The sequence below is a fragment of the Myodes glareolus genome, chromosome 23 (genome assembly GCF_982192425.1).
Source record: "Myodes glareolus chromosome 23, mMyoGla1.1, whole genome shotgun sequence".
NCBI classification, from domain to species: domain Eukaryota; kingdom Metazoa; phylum Chordata; class Mammalia; order Rodentia; family Cricetidae; genus Myodes; species Myodes glareolus.
The window spans coordinates 25,643,548-25,665,743 of NC_142048.1; the positions used below are offsets into that span (position 1 = coordinate 25,643,548).

General features: G+C 41.8%; 1 protein-coding gene across 8 annotated transcripts in view; it reads left to right on the forward strand.

Moving 5' to 3' along the window:
• Positions 1–22,196, forward strand: part of Tenm3 (teneurin transmembrane protein 3) — a 446,983-nt gene that overhangs the window by 104,946 nt on the left and 319,841 nt on the right. Inside the window, exon 1 of one of the 8 annotated variants that reach the window (XM_087901093.1) lies at positions 9,016–9,123. The exons of 6 other annotated variants lie outside the window; for them this stretch is intronic. The gene's annotated coding sequence lies outside the window, so the exon portion shown is untranslated. Of the gene's footprint in view, positions 1–9,015; positions 9,124–9,611; positions 9,838–22,196 lie in introns of those variants that run through there. One more of the 8 variants, XM_087901092.1, reaches the window with a different exon arrangement.

Below are 22,196 nucleotides of genomic sequence, written 5' to 3' on the forward strand. Positions count from 1 at the left end.
GACAAGAATTCCACCACGGAGGACCTGGTTGGCAGTCCAGTGGCGGAGAACCCTTGCTATGCTTGCAGGGGGCTGTAGTTTGATCGCCAGCACCCACATCAGGAGGCTCACAGTTGCCCCTGACTCTAGCTACTGAAGGTCTGATCCCTTCTGGTCTTCACGAATATTCAAATACTCGTGAACTCATGTGTGTTCATACACACACACACATAAACCCACACGCATATACACAAACACACACAGAGTAATAAAATAGATCTTACATAACAAAGAACTCTGCTACTGAGTTCTAGCCCCATCTCTCTTGCTTCTTATATGCAATATGGTTGCTGTTTTTCACCTCGGAAAGTTAACACAAGAAGCAGAATAAAGAAAAACCTCGGTGTTGCGAATGGCCTATCTCCATTTAAAAGTCTACATTCAGAAATGGCTAGTAGGGCCCTTTACTCTTCAAAAACACAATAAAACCTTAATCTGAAATTTATACTGGGTAGACTATTCAAATAAACAAATCAAACAGTCACACACAAGAGGCAGGATGAGATAGAAAAAGAAAAGCCTTCAGGAACTTGTAATACTGTAGCAAACCAGAGGGTGCTGGGGACGAACACAGATCCCCAGGAAGAGCAGTGTGTGCTCTTAACCACCGCACCATTTTGTTTTTTAGCCCTGGCTGTCCTGGAACTCTGTAGACCAGGCTATCCTTGAACTCAGATCCACCTGCCTCTGCCTCTGGCTTCTTGGATTAAGGGTCTGTGCTACGATACCCTTGCTAAAAACCTATTTTTTTTTTTTAGATAGGTTCTCATTATATATGCCAGGTTGGCCTTGGATTCACAATACCAGGACTCAAAGTGTTAGGATTCAGGTGTAGGCCACCATACCTGGTTCCAGTCTGGTCTTGCTTTATGTTCCTTTATTTTGCTGTGAGTCCGTGACGTCATCCGCACAGGATGTTTATTCGATTACTTTAGAGTATGGATGAAAAAACACACCTGTTTATCTGAATACCTATCAGTGGTTTTCCTAACTCAGAAGACAAGAATTCGTAGTTTCTTAAAATTACTGGAGATGATCCCCAGCAACAGCATAAGCTTTTTATTGTATAAATGTCCCACTATAATTTAGGACTTTTCTCGCTATCATAAATTACTTTTAAGCACACCCTAATCCAACTGTACTTTCTGGGTAGGGAATTTCTTATTCTAACCGTCCTGAAACTCTGCCAGAAAGTCTTTGAACCAGACTTACCCGACATCCCCTGTGGAATACCGACCCCCTGAAGGTATGATTATTTAACATGGACTTGTGCCTACCACTGAGAGCCTTTCAGCTTATCCAGTCTGTTTACATCATCGGAACCAAAACTGTCTTATTGTTGTTGAAGTGACATCCGGATATATTGGCGTCATGGGTAATATTATAAAATTAATTCCAAAAGACTCTACCTTGCTCCACCTTAATCTTTGAAGTTCATTTAAATGATCACGCTGTCCAAACTTTTTGTTGAAAATCTTGCAAAGGCCCTTGGCCAGAAATAACATAATTCTGTATGTGTTTTCCCAGTGGTTTCTATTTTGAAGTCAAATTACCACCATGAACGACAGGCTTTGAAGTGCCTGGATTTTCTGGTGTCAGAATCTTCATGTGGGCTTGTACCTCAGCGGTCATGATTCCTTGCTTGTCGAAGCCTCCAGAGCCATGGTCAGTTAGTTTAGCATCAATTAGAAGCTCTTATTTTGTCTTCCAGTGTTTCTGGCAGACCTAAATCCCTCTGCACCAGTTCTCCTAAGAGAACGAGATAACACTAGACGTTTACAGTCACTTAGAAGCCGAAAGCTCCCACGATGAGACAAACAACTGGAATTCTCCTTACCCAGAAATCCGAGTCCACCTGTTATTAATACTTTTTTCTGCATGCCTTCTTGTTGTCACGCATGAATAAAAAGGGGGATAAACCCTCCTATATTTTATATGAGTTTACTGCTGCTTCTACCAAGACACTAAGCACACTTAATTTTTATAGATTGGTACAGATTATGTGTAGGAATTTGTCTAAAAAAAAAAAAAAGAAAAGAAAAGAAATGAAACTGCCCTCGCCCCAGAACATTTAAATAATCAAGACATAGTATTTTCCCCCCAAGTTTTAAACTGCCTTGTTGCGTGTGGCGTAAGGAAGCCCTTTAAGTTAAAAATCCCATAGGTGTTTTGAACACATAGTAGTCATTCAATAAATGCAAGCGGAATTAAAATATAGAAACTCTGAAAACGAAGGGAAAAAAATCTATATTTTCACTAGTCTCTATCCATTTCCTCATATCCATTTTCTCTTGAACAACTATTAAAGCTGGCATTCACCCCATTATTGTTCTAGAAATTATTATCCTTTCGCTCGCAAATTGCTTCTTGTGGCCCACGTTAAGAGCCTCCATTGTCCTAAGTATTAATCGGTAACATGGAGTCGTGTTAACTGTCACCAACCCATCCCCAGCCCCAGCTCCTGCAGCCTTCCCTCCAGGGCTTGTCATGTTACCCTGCTCTCTTTCTCCAATTTCCTAGAGGTCGTCTTCTGTCTCCCTAGCGGTGACCTTTCCTACACGGTGCTCGTATGTCAGGAATCCCCAAGATTCAAGCCTGGTGCTTGACTTTCTCAGTTTACGCGTTGCCTCTCGATCTCAGCTGTGATCACCGATAGCACCGTACGGGGCTGGGCCTGTGGCTCCCTGGTGCAGAACTCAATCACCCCTTCACCTCCGTCTTCCAGGCTGGCATGTTTCACAGGCAGCTGGTGAGATGCTCGCTTCAGATTTTCTCTCTCTAAGCTTCGTGTCCTTCCGCTAGACTTTATTCTTCGCCCGGGCCTCCATCTCTAGTTGAGACTTGGAGAGTTTCTGGTTCTTGGCCAGTGCCACTGAGAGAAGAGCTATCAAGACAACGAAAGAGATTTTTAAAAGTGATGTGCAAGGAGATGGTAAAATAATACTAACTTGAGTTTAGCCTGGCTATGGATTTTAAGGGAAAATTGAAGAACAATCATCTTCAAGTTCATGAAGGGCCCTTATTACTGAGAAATGGCAGCCATCTGTTCTTCACTGCTAGACCGATGACTGAAGGCATTGGCTATAAATGGTGACTTTACAGGGATAGTCTCAAAACAAAGTAAACACTGTCATATAGTACTTGGAAAGACAAGGCGTAGTACGGCTTCTCAGAAAATAAATTTTTCAGAACACAGTGTTAATTTTCACGAACTATATCTTTAGCCTAGATCATGAATTATGTGTATGTCCAGTGTTATAATTTTGTGATTTTATGACCAAAATATATGTACTTATAGTCATTTATAATAATGACTTGTACTATTATCAATGGTAGTAAGTGCCATTAGATCACAACTTTTGTAATCCAAAAATGTATGCCCTTTAGTGGATGGACTGTAGGAACTGGGAAGAAAGAAGAGAGACGCAACAATTACATCATCACAGTCTAGATAGTGCAAATGTCTGAACAGTTTTCATTAACGAACGAGGCTTTTCTTCAGTCTGGACTGTTTGTTCCTAGTGGTCCATCCATCCCTAAGGCGACATCTACTTAGTACCAAGTTTGCACACGTTAAGGAGTTAGCAGAGGGATTATTCACTTGCCAGACATTTGTCTTACCCAACGGTCTGCCTCTCTGTGATGTATTTACGGTCAGGAAGGAGTTAGGGACTAGAAGACCAGCAGCTGAACACGTCTGAAGATGGGTAGAAAAGGATATGTATGGAGCTCAGTGGGGGCACACAGCAGGACCCTTTGTCTGGTCTTGGCCAATCAGAAAAGGCTGAAAGGAGGAACTTCCTCCTATGTCACATGGTGAACCAGCTGTGATTGATCATGTAAAGCGCAGCCATGAACATATAGCAAAGTGATGTGGAGACATGCTTTACGTTCACAAAACAAAAGAGCACACTCATGAGACAAAAGAGTGTATTGCAAACATGTTTCGTGAAAACACCACAAACCAACCCAATGTCGGTTATCTACATTTGTTTGGCGAAGATTCAGAAATGAATAGTACTACTGATCATCTGGAAAGTTTTGGTATTATAAAATTTAAAGGGTAAGCATCAAAGTTTATATGACTTCTGTGTTGCACTCACTACACGGAGGAACTGGCTGCTACTCCCATGACAGGCAGCACCTCTGGCCGCACTCCGATCTCCTTCTCATGAATAAGTAGCTCTTGATTTTTCCGAGACAAAGAAAAATACTTGTAGTAATGTACGTGATTCACAGACATGCTGCCTAGTGTTTTGACGTTAACTAAGATAGTTCTGAGGCCAATGTTTTGTGACATGGGAAAGGGGGTGGTGAAAAATGAGTAGTCCAGGTTGATGGCATGGCTGTCTAATGGAAATCATTCATTCATTTCAGATGTCTAATGGAAATCATTCATTCATGTTTATTTATCACATCTCTATTTATTAATCTTGAACTGTCAGAGAACGCATGGAAAATGTTCCTCCAGGATGTATTCCTGTTTGCCAGACCTAAAATTAGGTGAACCCCAGTAGGTTGCCATGCATGGATAGACACTGCCATCCCTGGGTGGGCCTGGGAATTAGTATTGCTGCCTACACTCAAGTGCCAGAGATGAATAATGCTTCTTCCATATTGGCCTCTCCTGCATTTCTGGAGCCTGGTGGTTCACAGATGGAGTGAGGTTCTAGACTTCTCTGTACTGGAGACTGCTTTCTAATGCTGCCTTTGGGTGGTGTTTGACTTTGTCTCTCAGCTCTTGCTACACTCAATTTCTGGCGTCCCTACTCTTACCTAACTCCTGCTGATCTTCAAATTCCACCGGATGCCTGCCCTGTCCAGTGCTCCACCACGTAGGAAAGATCCCCCCATTCTCACCCTGCTCTCCCAGACTGGGAAGCTTGCCAGTAAGGAGGCAGGAACTCACCAAGCTGCTTGGAGAGAGTACCTTGCTTGATTGCCTCCTGCAAGGAATCCAGACCTCGTCACACACCCAAGCCCTGTTTCCTCCTCTCCCCTGTCTATACAGATTGGCAACGACCCAGAAGGTGGCTGCCCAAGGTTGTCTGAATTAAAACAGAAATAAAGACCAGGTTTTTTTGGCACAGAGAGGCATAATTGCATAGCCAAAGGGAGAGTTTCAGGTCTTTATCGTATACTGGATTTAAGAAGCATTTGGCTTCTTTTGGTGAAATAATTTAATGGCTTTGAAAACAAAGAAGCTTACATTTTAAAAATGATTTTTTGTGTGGTTGTTTCATATTGTTGTAAAATAAATATGTATATTGTAGGTGGAATTCCTGTTGGTTAAAGAGTCACCTACATAGGATACTGGCTCTTTAGATTTGTTACAGAGACCCATGAGAAAATATGATCTGGCCTTCCTCTCAAGACTGTTTTCAACGCATTATTTCTGTTTTTGTACATTTGGCCTTTATTTTGTACATTTGAACTTTATTAGAAAAAAATTGCTTGCCAAAACTTGAGATAAAAATCTAAAATTTTATGCCCAACATGTGACCAGAGTACTTGTATAATTATTTATGTTATTATATATGTCAGTATATTGTAATTTTGATAACAGTTTCTTTGACGTATTTATTCTAAAAAAGAAAAAATATTTTTAAATAAAGGTAAAATTCTTAGCAGAATCCTTCTGGCGACAGATCCTGCTACATGATAATCTCTAAATCAACATTTAGGAATGTTTTATGATCATTTTGTTCCTCTACTTGTAGCTTGCAAAGGTCACTAATATTGGCACGCCTTTTTATTTACTCTCTTGAAGTATTTTCAAAACATGAGAAATATGGAATCAGGCCTCTTTGTTCCCTCATCTAAGAGCCATAAATTATCGGTTCTACACTCGAACGTCATGTTTTAAAGTAGGTGATGTAACTTGTCTCGATACATTTGGCTTCAAAAATGAGCAACACATTTAAAACCAGTTTAACCATTGAGTCAAATCTGCGATTCAATTTTTGGATTCAGAAGCCCTCACACTTGAGACTTAGCCTAAGCCCTGACACCCTGTAAATAGGTGGCTTCACTCTGAACCTCCTTAGGTTCCAGTATCTTCATCTTTTAAATGGAATATTACGACTCCCACTAACTCAAAGAGCCTTAAAGAATTTAAGTGGGGTGTGTCCGTCCAGGGTGTAGCATTGGCCTCCTGCACCAGTGACCCTAGGTTTGATATCCAGGAAAAACCCAAAAATATACGCACCAGATGCTCAATCTAATGCTGTCATGCCATGCGATAGTATAAGTATTTGAGTTTTATTTTGTGTTAGTATTGCGGACAGTCTGGTTGTTGTGCTTACTAATTATCGGGGAATATAATCATCTTAGTTTCAGTTGCAGTCTGGCTATTCAAGGCTCCAGGCCTAAGTAGGAAAAGACCAGAAGCACTTTGAATATGAAGCTAAGTTAGTACCAGTTTGAAGTAACAGCTCATTCATGGGTCCTTTAAAAAAAATACAATTTGCTTTGATTTGGTTTGGTTCATGCATTTTTAAAAATCTTCCTTGTGGTGTACAGTCATTAGGGTTTTATGCCTAAAGAACTGAATTCAGTTATAAGTAAAATTCATTTAATATTGCAAGTATGATTCCATGTGGTTATTTATTCACAACATAAAATAGCCACATATTTCAACATATTTAATAGTGTCTGCTCGCGCAACTGTAGGGAATTCTGCAGATCCGCGACAGGAACTACTTGAGTTGTGAAGGGCAATATCCATAATGCTAATTAACCCCAGCATCATCAATATGGCAAATGATAGTAGAAGAAAACAGGAATTGAATGTGTGCCTTTTGCCTGCACATTTCTCTGTGGGACTCTTTGGTGGGCTCTTGTATTTTGAAGGGTTGTTGACTGGATGCATGGACGGGTATGGTCACAAAACCATGATTTTCCTTGGAAGATATATGTAAGACCCATCCTTCATGTGTCAGCATAGGAAATAGTTTAAGAACATCTCCTCTGTCTCCTCCACATCGGCAGCTGCTGCCACTATCCAGTCTCTCTGAAAGTCAATCCTTGATAATTCTCAAGAGATACTGTCCTTGTCTAATTTGTAATAATCATTTTTGTATTCAGAAAAGCTAGAAGTAGACACACATGTAGCATATTTGCTATATAAAAATTTGCCTAACCTGGGTCTGATATTTATAAATGGGCATTGCTCAATTAGCATTTTAAATTGGAATTTTAATAAATGCTATCAATCAGTGACCAATTTGCATAGCATTTATCTGGGGGAAATGAGCGTGCCAAATATCGGTCTTCTTAAGATTCATCTTGCCCCAAACTGTGATTTTATTTAAGCTCTCCAGACCATTCATTCTTCCATGAGAACGTCCATCTTCCCGTGCTCTCGTGTTCTGGTCCAGTTCTGCAAATCTGTGGTCATCAAATTCAAGAGATACATTTCCCAAGGACATACAAGCCCCTGGGTCTTAGCAAATGCGAACTGTTCAGTGTTCTGCCTAGTTAATTTCTGTAAGACTCCAAGAACAGCATCTTCATGCTCTGTTTTCAGGTTATACAATGTGTATTTGCAATGACTTGGGGCTGTCCACCCCGAGAAAAGTAGAGCATTACAAACTCTGTGAAATGATTCTTTTCAAAACTGTTGATTTAAGAAAGTATTTATTTAAGAGCTTAGAATTTTTTTGGTGTCCTACAAAATGTCTATTGTTCTCTTTTTTGACCCAATTTTGCTACAAGAGAATTTCAGAACCTTGAAATAACTTCAAATTTTAGACTGTCAAAGGGATGTCTAAATTTTAAGTAATTGCTATTTGAAAGTAACTCCTATGATATCCTAATTAAAGATACTAAAGGTCAATTAAAATATATTAAAGGCCAATCTGGAAGAAGGCATGTTGGGTGAATCATGGTGTTTAGAACAGCCTTCATGATGACAGGAAAGAACAGGAAGATGTAGAGGCTTTGCTTAAAATATGGAATCTCAACGGCTCTTTCTAGGTCTGATGAGGAATGTCTGAGAAGGGAAGTTCTCTACAGCCAAAGGTTTGCATTCACCTTCTTAGACCTTTCAATATTAGACCTGTCAAAGCTGAGGTCAAAGTAGTAGTCCTCCACCCCCATGGAAAAAAAAAAAAAAAGACAGACAGGCAGGCAAACATGGCTATTGTCCAATGCTGGGAATATGGAAAGTGACTATCCTTTTTCAGAAGAAAGGGGGAATGGAAGTACGTGAATTTCTTGAAAAATAGAGGGGAAAAAGGATAGTTTTTTTCCCCCTACGGTATTGTCTTTTGGGATGTGTTTGTGTGTGTGAGAGAGAGTCCAGGAAAGAGAGTTAAAATGCAAAATGAATACTGGTAATATAGTGATTAAAATGAGTGTTATAAAGTGTTCTAGTTTCCTTTTATGTATGCGTGTGTATACACACACACACACACACACACAAAGAGAGAGAGAGAGAGAGAGAGAGAGAGAGAGAGAGAGAGAGAGAGAGAGAGAGAGAGATTGGAACTGTAAGAAAACAGAGGTAAATCTACAAATCCTTGAACCGCTAGCAGTTCTCGGCATGGTGGAGCTAAGTATTTGAAGGGATAGGTAGGTAGAATGTTCTCCAAGAAGGAGAAATTAAAAGGAAGGCGGGACATTGGACCGGAGGCAATGAAAAAAAAAATGGTGAAAGTGGAACCTAAAGAGAGGGACAGTTTTGGAAACAAAAAAATCCAAGCGCAGTCATATTGAAGAATGTTTTATTTTAAAGTAGAGCCGGTTAGAACACGTTAGCTCTTGCAGATCATGTTAGCCAGCCCTGCACTTCATTCAGCGCTCAGACTTCTCGATCTTTAAGCTTCCAGTCTCAGGGCCTCTGGTGACTGTCCCCAGCATCAGGGGAGGAGGAGGCTAAGGTGTCCAGCTCTAAGGCGCACTGCCGCCCCTGCGTCTTCCCAGGGAGGGCCGAGAGTGGCTGAGCGCCGTGACCGAGGCCCAGGGCGAGCGCGGGCTGCGCGGGTCCCCGCGGCGCTCCCAGGCGACACCCACCCACGCGCTGCGCACGCCGGGCCGGGCGAGCTAGACTCCGGACGGCGCGTGGACTCCTCCCGCCTGCAGGTAGGAGCTGGCGCGCGTCTGCCGGGACTTAGTTTGGGCCGACCTGCGGCGAGGTGGTGGTCTCCGGGGTGGGGTGGGGTGGGGGGAAGGATGCAGCCGAGGCGGTGCGGGAACGGTGGTGGAGCAGGAGTCGGGATTCGGCATGCCGGGGAAGGAGATTCTTTGTAAGCCTGGGAAAGTAGCGCGGGTGGGGAATACGGACGCTTCCAAGATGCACAGCAGCCTGCCTGCCGCGAGCAGTACGGGAGCACACACTGCTGTCTCAGGGTGTGCGCTCGTGAGTGTGTGTGTGTGTATGTGTCTGTGTGCACGCGTGTGTGGAGGTACGGCCGCTTCCTCCAGGGTCTCCGGAGCATGCCGGCTGAGCAGTTTGCGAGCAGTTTGCAGTCGGCTCCGGCTCGTGTGTGCATGAGTGTGCATGTGTGTGCGCGTGTGTGCCTGCGGGAGCGCGTGTGTGCGTGCGTGTGTGCAGACTGTGGCGAGTGCCAGGCGGCGGCCCGGCCGCGGCGGGGCCCGGCCCGAAAGGGTTAAGCGTCGCCGCCGCCCCCTCGGCGGCCGGGTGTAAACAGAGCAGCTTCAGCCTATCATGTCTGGCTGCCGCTCGCAGCCGGAGCCCCGAGCCCGGCGCTGTAACGCGATCCGCTCCAGACCCAGGCAAGTTGGCAGCGCCGGGCTCCGCTCCGCACGGCCACGGCGAGGGCGCGCGGCGGCAAGGTGGGTGAGCGCGGCCTGGGCGGTTCCACGCGCGGATCCGAGTGCGGCTCCACGCTCCCGGGCGCGCGGTGGCTGCTGCTCCGCGGTCCACGCTGTCCCCGCGGTCCCCGCGGTGTGGGTCCCGCATTCGGTCGCCCCCGGTGGCGTCGGGGATGGGAGGAGGCTCCGCGCCGGTTGGGAAGCGGTGCAGAGGCAACATTAGCATCTGAAATGAGGTGGCTTTTTTTTTAACCCCTGAGGGGACAGATTTGAAGGATTTAGAAGAGGTGGAGGCAGAACTTTCCCGAATACTCTTCGTCACCCGGAGTGGTGCAGGTAGCCACGGGGAGATGGAGTCTTTTGTTCCCGGTATTTTTAATTAAATGGATTTCTAAATGAGTAACGTACAGTTCTAATCCACGAGGTAAAACTGCCTTTTCCTTCTTTTTTTAACCTCCATGTGTTCTTTGACTTGCCATATATCTTTTGGAATTTGTTTGGAGCAAGTCTTAGCGGTCATGATTTTGAATAATTCATGTCAGAAATGTTTAAAAATCTGCTTCGAACGTAAATGAATCAACCTTTTGGTTCCATTAACTGAAATCCATCATACTAATTGCTTAATGGGGGGGAAAAGGTACAAAATCATCTTGCTAATTAAAAGAGCAGGTTTTCGCCTGCAAAATACTCTTGTCCCTTTTTGTCGTGAGAGAATTTTAAGGAGCACGCAGCCTCTAAAGAAATTCAACTTCACAGATTTGCTTCGATGTAGATTACTTCTGTGGAAAAAGAGTTGTGGGATAGTTGGGGAAAACTTAGGTGGTGCTAGCGAAAAAGGAATCACTTGCCTATTTGTGTGTGTGTGTGTGTGTGTGTGTGTGTGTGTGTGTGTGTGTGTGTGTGTGTGTTTTAATAAAACAAAGATCTGCGGCAGCTCCCAGAATGAGAAATCCCATTTCCGCTCTCTCATGTGCTAGCGTGTATCTCTGCAATATCTTATAAATGATACATCCCGATGCATGTGTCTGTGTCACAGAGTCGTTTTGCCTCTGAAAGCCTACTATAATCAAATTTAGTGTTTTAAGATGGTGTAGTTGCAGATTTGATCCCCTTCCCCTAAAGTGGAAATACTTTCGGTAATTGAAAGCAGATTCCAGTCTGGCGTGGTGCAAGCCAAGGTTTTCATTTTTAAAATAAACCTTTTGTTCTCTGCTCTTAAATGTTTCGGGGAGCCTTCCAGAGAACCTCTGTGTGCTAATTATTAAAGTAGCTCTTCAGAAGGGATTGGAAATAGCCGGAGAAGGCATTGTAGAAACACAGCTAACTTAGAAAGCTGCCCTCTCAGTAGGGTGTTATGAGTGTAGCCTTCACACTGTCTGTGCCCCACATTTCCCCAGCAGATTCTCAGGCATTCAAGAGCAACTGTGATGTCTAAAACACACAACCCCCACCCAGAGCCCATGTGTTTACAGTTTAAAAACTTGGGGAATTTTTGTGTTCTCCCATTTTTAATCCTGTGATTTGCACAACCTAATGATGAATTTAAATCCAGTGGAAAAATCTGTTTAATTTAAAGAGATGTTGATTACATGCTAGCTGATAGACTGAAATTAAAAAAAAAAAAAGATTGCAGGTTGTTAATCTGGTTCCTGTCTCATCTCTGGGGACTGGGTGTTAAAGGCATTTCTTTTCTTTCTTTCTTTTTCTTTCTTTTTTTTTTAAATGACTGTTAAAGACTGAAATTAGGATAAATTTTAAACAAAGAGGTACTTAGTCTCCTAGCTGAGAAGATTGAAGGATATGGAGACATAAGCCCCTCACCTACAATGCTTGGACTCTAAAATGAATTATGGAATCATGATGGAGAAAGTTCAAAGAGTTACACTTTTACCAATGATAATTGAGATCAGAAAGAGAGAGAGATATCCTGAATATTTAATCACTGACTTTTTAACCCGTTCCGAAGGTTATTAATATAAGAGAGTGTGAAGAACATAACTCGTGGTTTGATTTCTTAGAAACCACTTGGTAGCTCTGTTTTACCCATTTTCTCAGCTCCCAGATAGGGGTCTTTTGAACACATTTTGATCAATTTAAAGTGAATAACTGATCGTAATTTAAGAGGTGCTCGGTTACTATTTCTCATGCAAACCTTCTCTTATAAAAATCACTTTGAAAATTATTAGAAAAATATTTACCAAAAAAAAAAAAAACCCCACACAACTGACCAACTTTTGGCAGTGTTGCATCACATTTCATAGTTACCAATGGCCTACTGTTTGGCCTGATAAAATGCAGTTTTTCTCAAAGATTTAGGGAGAGAAAAGGCAATTAGCATGGGCTCCATCGTGGATTTCTGAGTACTGATTTCAGATAAAAATCCTCAGCTACACATTTAACTTTATTTTTTGTCTTTCCTACTGGTTTTTATGCCCGTCCGTCTTTTTTACTTGGCGAGGGGGTGCATGTGATCTTCTGTCATCCGAAATAATACATCCAATTTATCACGGGACGTCTGTCTTTCATAATGTAGACAAGTGGCAGAGGAGGCACTGTCTAAACACAGTGATCTTGATAATTAATGCCATAAAATAGATTAAAGTGCTGTATTCCAGGTATTCATTTCCTTAAAAGGGGCCACCAGAACAGCGTTGCTAAGCACCCATTGCCACTGCAAGCAACAGAAAATGACCCAAATTGAAGAACCTGCTCTAAGCTGTATTCTTGTGTTTTCTAACGTGCATCTCAAAGGGTTTAACAAGGCTCATTCAGTTAGTACAGAGAAAGGGACCGTTTTCAGCTCTGATCAGCAATTAAGAGAGCGAGTGCTGGAGCATCAGTTCTGTATGTCTGTCGTTTATTTTGTTTCCTGGGCTTTGATTAAACAATTGTTAATAAAAATTTTTTTAACAAACTATCCTTCTGTCCAGAAGTAAATCTAAAAAGTGATCTGGTGTCATTTGTTTTAAGGTTCGACTTAAATTTATTTTATATTAACTTTTCCTCACTTTAAAAAAAAAGTCTATTTTACACGGCTGTGATATATTACAGCTTCACTGGAATCTCTCAGTCTGTGCAAATACATGTCTGTGCCTACGTACACATTCGTTTAAATTAAACTTTAGCTGCAAATGTTCTGGCTTAGCTTAGACATGAGTACCTTTGCAGCTACCAGTTGAGAAATGGGTAGCCTTACTGAACTTTTGGGTTGTGAAAATGGTACCATGGAGGAGGAGACATGTGTTGAATTAAGAAAATAAACAAGCTTTTGTTTTTTAACCTTGAGTTTGAGCAGACCTTCTGAACAGTTACGGCTTAAGACCCAAACCAGAACTAATAGAATGCTTAATTTAAGATTGAGATTGTCTGGCCAACTGGTTCTTAGCTAATACAACATAGTCACGAAAACAGATTGTGAAGAAAGGAGCAGAAGATTATGGGATGTGGGAAATTGGGAGAGAGGAAGAGGAGGATTCCAGAGGTTTGGGTTAATGGGGATTATCTGGACTTTGGCTGTATCTCAGTGATCTGGACAGGTCTGAAGCATCTAAACATAGCTTTGAAGTATTCAGCCATAAGTGCTGTTTTGGCTGTGATCGTCTGCGAAGCATTTACACATCCTGAAACATGGGTATTTCAATGCCAAAAATAACAATTTGATTCTTTCATCCAAAAGAGATGGTTTACATTAGGAACTCATTCTATTTAGATGTATCAGGTTATTTGGCATTGTGGGTTTCTCTTGCTGTAGATAATACAAAATAAGCAAAATTTGTATGACTTATTGGAGTTTTGTTTAGAATACCAAGTTATTAGAATGCTATTTTATACCTGAGGCCTTTCTTGAAGTCTCCAGCAATTTGGAATACATAGTTTGATTTTTGACATATCAAACTTTTCTTTTCTTTAATAGAGATTGAAATTACAACTACATCTAGCAAGTTTGACATTATGCATTTCAGTATTTAAGAAAACAGCTGTTTAAAAACTGATGTTTATACATTGACTTTAGTTACAAACCTAGTTGCAACTTCCAAAACCCATATTTGAGATCTGAAATACTACTTTTAATTTTCATTAATGTCAGCTTAAAAACTATCCCCTTCTCTGGTATCCCAGAAATAGTTTGTGTCAGAGACCTTAGATGGCAAATTAACTTCAGAAGTGAAAGACTAGTTGAACAGGCAGACATTTGTGGACAGGTCATATTTAAACGTTAGTTAGGTTTGGGAAGCCACATGCTATAGTAATTCAGAGAAAACGTCTCTTAAACATTATCATTCCCCTCCCTCAATATTAAGGGAGGGGGAGGACCAGCTGCCTGGAGTCTCATAAAAAGAAGCCTGAACACCTATTTTTAAATGCCTTTTCTTTTAGATAAAAGAAAATCACCTTACACCACAAATTCAGCACGGTTAACCTTCTATAATTATTTAACCATTATTTCACTTTACCTCCTGCCTAAAAGTTGTACTTAGTAAAGTGGACACCTGGCCGAGCTCTTAAAAGTTTATTTGTCCTTCAATTCCTGCGATAGTAGGGGGCAGTACATCTCCTTAATTATCTTTGTTCAGGGAAATGGTGAAAGGCCAGGGTAGTTAAACAGGGCCATTTGGATTTGTGAGGTCGAAGTGAGATGCAGGGAAAGTGGCTAAATGCATTATCTTATTGAACGCACCGTCAGTAAAGCGACCTTGACGGAGGTAGGAAAGGCCATGTGGCCATTTTTATGACAGTCACCCGCTTACTTCATCCCTGACAGGTTTTCCGATATTGGTTTATCATATTCCCTTCTTTATATATTTTATGATCTCCGGTTGTAGAGCATCAGGCCAAATGGTGAAAATTGGAATTAGCTTCTTTTTGAAGGATAGTAGATTTTCCTTGGCAACTTTATTTCAATACATTGATACATTATAGGGAGATAGCCCTTCATTAAACTTGAAGGTGAGCGGGCTGTCTGGCTATTTTGTATTTTCTTTTAAAGGGGCCTTCTTTAGTGATGATGATTAGTCTCTGCACAAAGAAGTTACTAGTTTACTACAGCTCAAATGGTGTTTTAAGCTATTAGTTGGGACTTGCCAACTTCAATTTCACCAGTAGAAAAAAAAGATGTTTGTTTTAGCAAGTGCCTGTGCGGGTTTACTCGAAGGTTACTCCGGTTTTAGTATCCCTGTTGCTGCCGGCTGGAGTCACCACTCCCTGTGAGAAATTGAAACAGAATTGTAAGATTTGTAGTTTAGATTTCTCCACTTTGTTGTCGGTCGTCTTCTTGTGATGTATTTCATATCAAGTCTAATAAAACAGAGTTCTTGCTTAAATACTTGAACGTGTTTTGGTCAATGGCAGAAGAGCTTTATTAAACACAACACAAGACGTAGGCTTTGGGGGACTTCAGTTGAAGCAATCAAGTGTAGCATGTAAGAGTTTTGTTGCCCCAGCCCAAGCGTTACTTATCAGAGGTTGGCTTTTTCTTTCCATTTTTCTAAATTCTCTTTTGTTACAGTTAATCAAAGCTAAACACAAATCGTATCACAAGAGAGAAAAGGGGGGCTTGCTGTTATCACATACCTGAAATGTTATTTCAAGCTTTGTTGGAGATACTTCCTTATCATGCTATGAATGACGTAATACTCGAATCTCAGGAACTCGAAGCCACTAAAAATAGCTCCTGCAGGAGAATTAGGTCGTTTTTTAAGAAGTCTTGGGTTTATTGCATTATTGTGTCGTAGTGTACTTAACCTGAGTTATCTGCTGTTGTTGCTCCTAGCCTCCCATGGCAGGGCCCAGATTCAGTCCCTATTCATTTCTGAGGCTGTTTCTCTAGTTTGCCTCCTGGCTGCCTTGCCTTCTGTCTGTCTCTCTTCCAGCACCGTCATCACAGATAGCTTTACAAAAGTCTTCATGATCCCGCCTCAGCCTCCATCGTTCTGGTGGCTCCAGCCATGTCCCAGCATTTCCACAGCCTTTGTGCTGTGTGGGCCTCCTCTTACTTCATCCATCTGTCAAGAGCCTGCTTGCCTGGCATTTGTCTCTGAAGCTTTTCTTGATCGCCTGGGGCAAAGCCTTCTGTGCATCTGTAGCATCCCATACATACCTACATGCATGCATAGATTTGTACATGCGTGCATATATACGCACATGCATACACACATATACCCACATACATATACATACATATATACATGTGTATACATATGTACATATATACATGCACACACATAGCACTTAGCGTGTCGCAATCATAGTTCTCTGCTCATGCTTCCCTCCCCCACTAGGGGACAAGTTCTTTCAGGTTAGAACTGTGCCTTACTCATCTTCACAGTACCAGCGTCAGCCACAGTGCTGAGACAGTGGCTGTCAGTAGATGCTTCTTGGATGAATACACTACATACAGTCGGATTTCTTGGTGACTGCAAGTCATGGTGAGCGCCAGTTGCTTTATGGGTCTATATTAAAGTAGTACAGTTTTCTTCGATGCTGTCGAAGGCTGGGCATGCCCTGTCTAATGGTCTCTATTGACCATGCCCACAGTTGTTATAATGTCCCGGTTTTTTGAGCCTTGCTTAACCGTGCTTAAGGTTTTATACCTACCATTCCGTTTTCTCACAACTGCCCCCAAACAGGAGATGTCCCCATATCACTGATAGGAAAATTGGGTCCATGGGTAGTAATGGCAGGCAGCGATTTGAATGTTGTCCTCTCTAACTCTCCACCTGCAACCCTGATTACCATGTTGTTAAGAGTTTCCCACCCATCTAGTTGGGGGATCGAAGCCCATGGCTTCCGGCATTCCCATTGAGCAGTCACCCAATTCTTTTATTGACTCTTTCAAATGACTTCTGTAGTTCAAGTTCTGGAATAAATTTTAAAACAGAGTTCACTCTCTCCCTTCACCATACGCTCGGTTTTCATTTCTTATTACCATGCCATTAAGCAACCAAGATGATTTCGCTGGTGTGACTGTAATTTATGCATAAAATAGGAATAGAAAAGTTCTGACTCTTCTCAGACCCAGTCCTATTAACTTTCGTAGTTTGAACTTCATGGGAGCCTTTTTGAATGGATAGGATACCCTGTTTCTTTGCATTTCGACTCAAGTGAGATTTTTAATAATTGAATTTTGGGTAGCTGTTGGGGAAGGCCTTTTAAAAAGAGGTTCAGAGAGTGGTAATAGTACATCTGAATAAGAAAAAAAAGAACTATCATACAGTTAAGACTGATACAGACACTTAGTGGGACTGGATCAATCCAGAATTTTGCACATCCTATGTAGGCTTACCCAGGCTATAATCTAGCGCTGAAACTGTGATCTGACTTTGAGATAAGACTGTAAGTTCTTCAAAGGAACCTTGAACTGGACTTTACCAGTTCTCTGGCCTCGGTCACCGTCGGTCAGTGCCTCCTGAGTAGTGACAGGTCACCCTTCCGGTCTCTAATGCATGACTTAACTGGTAACGTTATCTAATGAGAATCTGTTGCCCAAGTAAGGTAGTGAAGATGGGCTGGCTAGTTTGCGTCCACTCGACATAGACTAGAATGACTTGGACGTTTTCTTGATTAAGTATTGATGTAGAAGGGCTCAGGACACTGCGAGCAGTGCCACCCTGGGGCAGGTGGTCCTGGGTTGCAGAAGAAAGCACGCCATGGAGATCAAACCAGTGAGCGCCATTCCTCTTGTGGTCTGTGGCCTCTGCTTCAGTTCTTGTCTTGAGCTCCTGCCTCGGCTTCCCGTGATGGTAGGCTATCAACCATGAGATGAAATAAGCCATTTCCTCCCCAGGTTTGCTTTGGCCAGTGAGGACAGCAACACAGCTCAGACTGGCGCAGAAGATGGGTTCTTATTTGTTTACGTGTGCGTGTTAATGTGTGTCTGCATGTTTGTGCAAAAGCGTGTAGATGCCACATATCAGCATCAGCTGTTCTTCTTTGGAAGTCACTAAGTTCTACATGGGAATTGGACTTGTCTAATTGCCTGCTCTGTGACTCCGGGAATCTTGTTGTTTCTGTGCCCCTGGTACTAGAAGCCACCACTGTCCTCTGCTTTTTAACGTGGATGTTGAGGTTTGACCTCGGGGCTTCATGCCTGAATGGCAAGCATTTTAATAAATGCGCTGTCTCCTGTGTGGGGGAAGCTATAGCCTTTAGAATTACAGTTTGGAGAAAGTCAATACGTCAAAAGGACTGGGGCAGAAACATAATTTTTTTTCCCCTTTATTTCTTTTCTTCCTGTTAAAAGAGGCAAGGAATGCTATTCGAACAGAACAAGAGACTGAATTTCTGTTCTCTTGCCCTTGCGAACAAAAAGACCACACAATTTTTAAAAAGCCAATATAACTAACTTCTCTTATGAAAAATGAAAATAAATAGAACCGAGACCTAAGGAACCGAAAAGAATCTGGAGAATGACTTAATTCAAACTGCACATTTGTTAGCACGGCTAAGGCCTATTAGCAATTGCAAAAGTTTGCTTTGATAAACCCTTGTGTATTTACTGTCTTCTTTCTCTTCCTTTTCCTGCTTCTTTTTGCTTCACTGGAGTTTGAACACGGGGCCTTGCGCAGGCCAGGCAAGCGGCCCACCGCTGAGCTATATCCGCCCCATTTGATTTTTATTCTGAAGCAAGGTCCGAGTTGCTGTGTGGCCCTGGATGACCTCATACTTAGAACTTTCCTGCCTCAGTTTCCCAAGTGCGTGGACCACAGATGTGGACCACTGTCCAGGCTTTGTGATAAACCCTTTATACAGATGTTTGATTTCCAGAGCAACCCCTGTAATATTGGATATTCTTCTAATTCCCATCTCATTAGAGGCTACAGCCCAGTGAGAACCTAAATAGGTCGTGTTCCATCTCTCATGGGAATGGCTGTATGGGACTCACGGTCTTCAATATGTAGGCTATTCCTGAAGTAAACAGTTCCCTTACTCTTTAAATTTTAGGTGAGACTTGAAGAGATTAAGTAATTTGCATAAAGTTATTGAACCACTACATTGCCAAAAGAGATCAGAACTCAGGTTTCGCAGTCTACTCAAATTGGTGTCCTTCCTCACCGTCTCCCCATAAGCTCTCCAGCTAGGATTTGCTTGGACTTTTGTCCTAGCTTTGCACTCCTTTTACTATCAACCACGAGCAGCGATGTGATGGCTGCGTAAAATGTTCTCTCAATAGCACCGTCATTGACTATTGCAAAGATCTCCTTATTTGCTCAAGGCAAATAGTTCACTTAGCAACAAGTTCTTATTAAGGGAACAAGTTTTCTATTAATGTCCTCTTTCTGTTTTTAATTTTAATTTTGTGTATTTTTAGAGGCACAATAGTAACTGATCATCTGTGGTATGGCTGATGGCTGTGTCCACTCCCTCATTAATATCCAATGATGATTAGCATCATTGATTAGAAAATTAGTAAATTATGCCCTCATTGACATTTCTAGCTCCCATTTAATAGCTTGTTTACTTAATTGATAGCTAATGTGTTTACTTTTAAAAGCTATTAACGCATCAAAATAGTTTTTATTGAACCTGGCAAAATGATAAATTATGTTTGTGTTTATTCCTTTATTACCAAGGCTAATGTATTAGTGGTCTTGTTTGCTTGTTTGTTTGTGTGTTTGTGTGTGTGTGTGTGTGTGTGTGTGCTTCTTCGTCTTGTAATTGTTTTAGTCTGTTGAGGTCCTTTACCTAGGACATCAAGTAAATTAGCGTAATTACTAGGAAGCGTGACTTTGGAAAAGTGGCTTGATCTTACCAAGCCCACGGATGCTTTTAAACAAAGTGGTGTCTAGCAGAGGTTCTGTAGGGTTTCTTCACTTGATTTGAAATTCCTGAAAGAAAAAAGGAACTTACAAACCAGGACCGTGTGCCTTTTTGCCTTTTTCTTTCTACCTCCTTCTGTCGTTTTCTGTGCGTGTTTTGTACTTTCTCTAAGGTATGGGCCAAGAAGTGAGTGGCGTTTCTTTGTTGGTTCCACTAACTAAATGAAGAAAGGCATCTCTGGTGGGGAAGCGTAAGAAACCAGTGTTCTGCTAGCCAACTTTCAGGGCAATGGCTGCTCTGTGTTTTGCAGTATGGTCCGCCACTGGTTCCTAAAGAGAAGTGGCCGTTTTCCTTATGAAAAAAACACGATGGTCCCCATGTCCATTGCAGCACAGTTCCCAGACGATTTCGAAACTATCCTTTTGAAATAGGGTTTGTTTTTAAGACACAGGGACGGCTCTGGTTCCGTAGGCACGCCTGGGGGCTTATCATCCTCCCTGGCTCAAGGCACCAGCATTTGGCTATCTCAAAAAAAAAAAAATACATCAATTCTCAAGAGAGCCTGTTTACCGCAGTTAATTATATTCAGAAAAAAAAAGTGATGCTAAAAGCCTTCTAGGCTTTTTCAAAGAGAAATGTTGGTATCTTACTGAGAAAAGACTTCATTGTTTGAGAGAGGCCCTAAGTTCTGCCCCATTGCTTTGAAGGCAGTAAGAGTCATCTGGATGAGTTGTAGTATATAATAAAAGGTTTAAATTTTTAAAATTACACATATACAGGGGCGATTAGGGGTTGGTGACGGGTGGGTATGCGCACGTGGGTACAGGTGCCGCTGGAAGGCTGAGACACCAGATGCGCTGGCCGTTGCAGAGCCCAGCACAGGTGCTAGGATTGCAGCATGCATGTACACAGTCTCACCCAATGAGCGATCTCTCTAGCCCCAAATTCTAGTCTTTTGGAGAGCTGAACTTCAGTACGTTATACGCCTTTTCACTTGACGCAAGGAAGGACTGAGCCAGGATGGTGTCTGTAATGGTCAGAACACTTCACACTTCAGATGAGGGTTTCAGAAACTAAAACTGTGTATCTGTGTTAATGTAAGTCGTTTATGCACGAACTCCGTAGCCTTTTGAAATGATTAAGGTCTGTGAATGTGCGATCGTATGTTTGAATTCCTTAAAGTGTGTTTAAATTTCATGCATATTATATTTCATACAAAAAGCAAAGCTCAGTGTTCACTTGAAGCTCATGGCTAGAGACAGGGAATTAAAGATATGTGCTCATCCATAAATGGAAAATAATTATTTGCTTTCATCTCTGGTTACCAACATAGACCTCTGATCTATAGTTTTTTAATTTTTAAAAGTTAAAGTTTATTTCTTTCTTTTGTATGTAGTTATGTAACCTGTCACATGGTAGAGAGAATGTACATGTTGTGTTTTATAGGTGGGGGTCAGAGGAAAACTTCAACAGTCAGTTCTGTCCTTCCATCCCGAGAGGACCAGGGATTGAACTCTTGTTGGGCTTAGCAGCAAGCCCTCATACCCACTGAGACATCTCACCTGCTATAGGTGTACTCTTCTGCCCTCGCCCTCCAGCCAGTCCCCAAATAACCACACAGAGACTGTGTTAGTTATAAATGCTCAGCCGATAGCTAAGGCTTGTTTTTAGCTAGCTCTTGTAACTTAAATTAACCCATTTCTATTAATCTGTGTGCTGCCCTGAGGCTCGCTTACCTCATCCACGAACTCCCCAGGTTGCCTCTTCTGCATCCTGTCTCTTTGCTCCTCCAACTCCAACCTTCTCCTCTTCCCAGCATTCTCTTAGTCTGGTTCTCCCACCTAACCTTATCTTACCAGCTATAGGCCAGTTAGCATCTCTATTTAGCCAATGACAGTGACATATATTTACACAGTGTAAAGTAATATTCCACAACTGGCCCTATATCTGATTTCTTACAGTTAATATCAAGTATCGCTACTGATTAATATTTCAGTTTCCCAGAAGTTAGAAATTTGTATTATATGTATATTTTTCACCTCTATTGAGACAGAACATGAATAGAATTGCATATTCAAAATTTTATATGTACATTTATGGAGACATAGAGACATAAAGTCAATAGCAGTTTATTTTTTAAAAAATTTAAAAAGTGTCTCTGGGGTTGGAGAGATGTCTCAGTTAAGAACACCAGCTACTCTACCAGAGAACCTAGATTTGATTCCCAGAACCAGTACAATAGTTCACAACTGTTAGAACTCCCACTCCAAGGGGATCCAGTGTCCTCTTCTGACCCAGGAGTGTAAACAGACAAACATCCATACACATCAAATAATAATGAAAATTCTTAATAAAAAAATATCCCTTGTGTATATTTTGTGAAGCGCTGCCCTAGCCCTCGTCTTAGGAATACTCAGTATTATGTCTTGGAAGGGACTCGACGACATTTATTATGTTAATTCCCTTAGTGGAAGCTCCCAGAAACAAAGACAGCCAGTTCTGAATTCTGATAAAAGGACAGGTCTTCAGGTCCTCAGAACAGAACACCTTGAATACGGAATCAATGTGAATTTGAAATAATACATTGAATTATTTCTCTATTTCTTAATCCACCAATAATAAAA